We start from the raw sequence: 6010 nt of genomic DNA, 5'->3' as shown, positions 1-6010 counted from the left end.
GGTAGGGGGTAGGGGAGAGGAGGAGGCGCGCCCCGCCCCCAGCCGAGCACCGAGCGAGTCGAGCCAGGCCAGAGCAGGGGAGCGCTGAGGCAGGGGAGGGCTCGATCCGCGCCCTGTGGGCGGCGGCGGCGGCGGCGGCGGGGGGGAGGGGAAGGGAGCCGAAGGCGCTGGCCCCACGCGCGGGTGGTCTCTACGGGGACGCCCTGGCTTCCCCGCCGGGGTTCGGGAGCCGCGGCCCCGCGGGAGGCCCCGTCCGGAGGGGGATCCGCTGGAGCTCGCTGCAGGCGCGCGCTCACGTTCCCGGGGCGGCCGGGGTGCCGAAAAGCAAACAAAAGGAGATTTATTCTGAGCTCGGGAAATACTTCTTTTTTGCATTTATTGCGCGCAGACCTGCCCTTCCTTGCCCAGGGAACCCGAACTGCACGGGGCGAGCCGCCGGAGGCGGGAGGCGGCCCCGCAGTTGTTCGGTTTCTCCTCATTGTTCCGCGTGTGGCCTCGTGCGCGGCAGCTTGTCCCGCTCTGGAGCCCGCGTTATGCCTCGCCCTGGGGGCGCTTCCCCGGCGCCTCCGCACAGGCAGAGGGAGGTGCATGTTCCCAGCGCTCCGGTGCGAGGGCGGCGGATGGCCGTTCAGATGTGCTTCAGCTGGAGGACCTCAGCCTTTCGGGGCGCTTTCGCCATGTAACGCTTTAAAGCGAGCTTCCCCCTGGCTGCTGTGGAACAGGCAGAGGCTTGGGTGGCGCTCCCGAAAAGGAGGGGGCCTGTCAGCAGTGGCTGTCCGGGGCCTTACCGCCCAAATGAGCCCATCAGAGGTGCAGAGGAGCCACTTTTAGGAACGTATCAAACAAAAGGATATCTGGTGGGGAGATGGGGCAAACCACGAGGTCCACAGAACCCTGAAGGAGGTCAGGGAACAATCGTTTGCCATTTCCCACAGCCCAGGGGTAACCGGTGGGTGTGTGGGTAGCAAGCTTAAACCAAGCAAAAAGCGGGTCACCCCACGTCTGAGTTGTGGGAGTCGTTGCCCCTTGTACTACAGAAGCTGAACCTGCTGGCAGATCCAAAAAGGAACTGCACAAATTCCTGGAGTGCCCTTGATGTCTGGATGCTGCTTTTGTCTCATGAACTCCTTAAACCACAAATGAACAGGAAGGTGGGAGGTTTATTGTGAAAGGTGTAGGCTTATTCCTGACTCCTTCCCATACATTTATCTCTAAGCATTTGCCACAGCTAGCTGCCAGGCAGGATGGTGGGGCACAAGGAATCTCAACCTCAGCAGATATCACAGTTCCTGTCTCAAAACCAGGCTTGGATAGTTCCAGGTAGAGCTTAGAAGACCTACAGAGCAGTTGCTAAGAGGCGATGGCAGGGGTCGCATCCCCAGCCCTGTCCGTAGTGCAAGAGGAAAACCAAATGTGTGAAGCCGATCCCTCCTTGTTATAATCTTTTTCATCTGTCTGCTGAATGAATGTGATTAAAATGAAAGGCAAAATTAGTGGGAATGATAATATTTCAATTGAGTCTAATAGTTTTGCTCACATCAGTGTGTTTACTGTTATTAAGACCTATGCGTAAGTGCTTGTAACGCGTCCAAGGCCACTGGATTGCCAAGAACAAGGTCAAGCCAGATGCACAGCGGATGTGAGCCAGAACAGCGCCCTTGGCACCGTGGAAGGGTGCAGCTCACCCCGGCTGGAAGCTGAGCGCCTCTACCCAAGACTGTCATTAATCACCTGAGGGACTAAAAGCCTGGGCAGGGAACATTCAGGCTGTGCTTTCACAGCCTGAGTTTCCTCCATGATAGTTCAGGTGTTCCCACTCTCCTCCCTTCCCTCCCAAGGGCTCGGTCTTGCTGAAGCGCTCACCTTCCCTGCCCTGGCCCTGCTCTTCTGCTTTGGGCGGTTGCCCCCATCTTGTGCTTGGGGCAAATGCATTCAGGGAGGCAAACTTTTGGAAAGCCTAGCCATGGGCCACATTAGCAGCTGGGTCTGGCTTAAAACCCTACAGCAGCAACCACATGGAAAAGCCCATTTTCCTTTTTCTGAGATGCTTTTCCAGATGCGCTGGGTGAGCCCAGCCAGAGGCACGCTGTGGAGGCAGGGAAGTGGGAGTGATGGAGGAGGGAGGCAGGAGCGCCCAGCGGTGATATCGCTGGGGAAAGCCTTTCTAGCTGGCAGTTGGCAGAAGGACAAGAGAGAAGGAGGTTTCAGAGTTTCCCACAACCAACGCAACCTTGACCGTCCCAGGCCCGTTGCAGAGACGTCTCGCAGGGCCGGCAGGGTGTGTGCGACAGGCAAAGCAATGGTAGCACCTCGCCACGTCACAGGCTGCATTCCTGGTGCTCCCAAACAGAGAGTGAGGCAGAGGATGAGCTTGTGCTGAGGGAAACGTGGCTCAGGAGGCAATCCCCTTTTGCTGGGTCTGCTGGTTGCTCTCCGTGTGAGCTTTCCTTAAATGCACACCTTGGCTGCCAGGAGCTGGTTCCTGGTGTGTTATGTCTGTACTTCTCTTTGATGCCCTCTTTCCTGTGCCTTGGTTACTCCTTGGCTGGCTTGGGGGTAGCGGCACGCATTGTCTCATGGAGACAGGGTTGAGCACTATTTGGGGAGAGAAGGGTTGACTCGCATGTGAAGGAGACTGTGAAAAGCTGAAGGTCATTTTTTCCCCTGGGCAAACAGATCTCGGATCTCTGTGGTGATAGAATCATAGAATCATTAAGGTCGGAAAAGACCTCTAGGATCAACCTCTAGTCCAACTGTCAACCCAACACCCCCAGGCCTCCTAAACCATGCCCTGAAGTGCCACATTTTTTGAGTACCTCCAGGGATGGTGACTCCACCACCTCTCTGGGCAGCCTGTTCCAATGTCTGACCACTCTTTCAGTTAAGAAATTGTTCCTAATACCCAATCTAAACCTCCCCTGACGCAGCTTGAGCCATTTCCTCTTGTGCTATCACTAGTAACTTGGGAGGGGAGACCAATACCCACCTCGCTACAATCACCTTTCAGGTATTCTTGGATAACCTGTCTAAAGTCAATGCTTAGGGGGTGTTTTTATCCCAGTTTCCAAAGAAAATGAAGGTCATGCAACCTCTGAGCCTCGTCTGCCCCCTCCCTCCCTTCCACGCTCTCACGTGGGCATTTGCCAGCCTCCTTGGTAAGGCTGCATTGCAGGTTCTGTCTCAGTAAGACTTCCACATTTATTTGCCCATTCCAACCATTTTGATGGACATGGAGGAGTTCTGGCTAAGCTTTGTGTAACAAGTGGTTACGCCGAGCAGCGTAGCATCCCACGAAGGGAAGGAGTGGCTATATTAGCCACCAGAGAATAAACAAATAAACAAAACGGCACTCAGTCATGGCTTGCCTTAGTGGGTCACCAGTAGCACTAAAGCCTAAGGAAAACCCTGCAAAATATGTCAGGGGATAGAGGTAAAGTTTGAACTTAGCCTATTTCCAGGTTCACGGCCGGAAGCACAGCCCCTCTCCTCCATTTCTCCCGTGTGAAGTGAGGAATCAACCTCTCTTATCAAACTGCAAACAAACAAATAATAATTAAAAAAAAAAAAACAACACCCAAAGGTGTGTTTTCACAAAGCTTTCAGGAATTTTTTTCAGGGGTTTTGGCGAGCTCGTTGTCCTTCCCTCTTTGCAGAGACAGCCCTTCCTCCCTGCCGGGTGGACAAGCACGTGCAGGCGTGTGTGCTCGTGCAGGCGGGTTTGCACACACCCGGGGCGCTCCACCGAGACGCAACGGCTCGGCTACCTCAACTGAAAGAAGGCAAAAAAAAATCCCGAACCCAACCTAAGCCAAGTTCCCATCTGCGCCGCGAAGCCGCTGGAGGAGGTTGCCGGCGCTGCCGTTAGGAATTCGCCCCGGAGAGCCAAGCCCAGCCCAGCCCAGCCCTTCCGTGGGTGCTGCGAGGGGAGCTGCGCCTGGCGCTCGGCCACCTCCGCTCGCACGCGTGGCCCCAGGCTGGGGGTCTGGGTGCGCGGCTGGCGAGTGCGGGTGTGCGCGCGTGTGCCTGCGTGTGCCTGCATGCCATCGGCCAGGGGTCTTAGGCTAGAGACGGAGCTGCGCACGTGAGAGAGCCTGCCTACGAGGGGAGCGCGCTGTGCCTCTTTGTAATAGCATTGATCTTCTTCCTATGGCAGCTCCAATAATTGACACCAAAAAAAATGTCATTGCTGTGTTGTAGGCACTTTTTTCTCACCGTGGTGCCTTTTCCACTTAGAGAAACGTAATTATCTCTCCCCCCAGTAGCTGCAGACCTGGTTGTGACAGCGTCGGCATTGTCTGGGTGCAGCCGCCCTGGCCAGGCAGTAAATGTTTCTATCTTATTTGCTTGAGGGGGTGTCTTGTTGTTGGTATTCAAAAACTTGAAAAATACAGAGACAAAAATGGAAATGTGTTAAAGTTTTTATGTCCTTCCTCAGTAATAAAGAGGTGGGGTTGCTGAGGGCTTCTCTGTGTGCAGAGGCTCAAAAAAAATTTTAAATTAATGAAATGTGTGTATTAAAAACACCTTACTTTGACTGGGTTAGCCTCCTCTCCAGGCAGGTGGAGGTGTGCCTGGCTTGGGCAAGTTTTATTTTCTGCCAGGCATGACTGAAGTGAAAGCCGCTGTTGCTAATCCCCCCAGCGTTTGTACGTGGGCTTCACAAGCCTCTGACATGCTCTCACTATCGATTCAGCTGAATTCTGCTGCTCGTCCCCTGTGGACAAGCCCTGGGTTCCCACAGATCTTCTCAGGGAGCCGGAGGGAACGGCTCTGATCCTTCTGAAATTTTAATGATGGAGAAAAGAGAAAACTGGAGAGAGGGAACCCTTCTTTTACTCCCTTGCAAGCAAACGAGCAAGGAAGCTTTCCTTCCCTTTGCAGGGCAGCCTGCAAAACAGTTACTTTTGATTTTAATTTCCCGGTGCACTTCCTCCTTCCAGCAGGGAGGGCAGAAACCCCGGGCAGCCGCTACTTGAACCCTGCTGGTTTTATAGCCAGGCGATGTGTGGTTACACGTTAGCCAGCCAGCCCAGGGGTGGCTGCGCCAGCAGGTCACCTCCAGGTAAATAAACTAAGGTGTGGGCTCTGCTGCCACCGCCACCGCCACTCGCCCCGTCGTGGCCTCATTTCGCCCAGGCTGGAGGGTGCGAAGGGTCCCCCGTGGCCCCGGCTGCCCTCATCTCCTTCCCCGGCATCCCTGGGACGGGGAGAAGCGAGGAGGGTGGTCTGGGTGCTGCCTCCCCCCCACATCTCGCCCCACTTTTCCCACAGCACAGCTTGTCCGCGTCCTTTGTTTCGGGGTGCCGTGGCAGGTACCCAGCCTGGGGAGCTGCACCCCACTGCATCCTGCACATGATTCCCCCGAGCAGGGACGGGCGGTTGAAATGCAGACGGAGGCCAAAGTCTACCCTTGCGGCAGCGAAAGGAGGATGTAAACCCAGCACTTTGTAATTATTTTGGTGGCAATTGCAGAGACCCTTGCCCGCGGATGGCGGGAGGCAGGTATTGCAGCAGCGCTGTTAGGAGTCGAGGGCAGAGACACTTACGGGCATGGGGTTGGTTTTTTTTTTTTCTCCTGGCAAACATTGTAAAAGGCACGGGGAGATAAAAACCCTTGTGCAAAAAAAAAAAAAAAAAAAAAAGAAATAAAAACCGTTGGCGGAGTAATTCTGCAAGCAATAACCCTGCAGCTTGCATGGCAAAGGTAACCCTGCCCCAGCACAGGGGCTGCTGCAAGGCAGGGAGGTGTGTGGGCCCCTGGCCCCCCAAAGCAGGGCAAGCTGTGCAGGGTGCAGGGTGCTGCACCCCCCCAGCTCCCACCCTCCTGGGGCTCCCCCAAGAGAAGGAGGGCTCCTTGGGCTGCGGTGGTGCAGCTGTGCGGGGAGCAGGGAGAGGAGGGATGAAGTCAGGGTTTCGCCTCGGCTGGGTGGGTGGGGAGGGGTCAGAGGCACTCAGGGGTGCTGCAGCCAGCACCAAGCACCCCCCGGCTGTCAAACTGCAGCTGTAGGGA

The sequence above is a fragment of the Phalacrocorax aristotelis genome, chromosome 3, assembly GCF_949628215.1.
Source record: "Phalacrocorax aristotelis chromosome 3, bGulAri2.1, whole genome shotgun sequence".
In the NCBI taxonomy this organism is placed as follows: domain Eukaryota; kingdom Metazoa; phylum Chordata; class Aves; order Suliformes; family Phalacrocoracidae; genus Phalacrocorax; species Phalacrocorax aristotelis.
Note: the sequence above shows the minus strand (reverse complement) of the source record.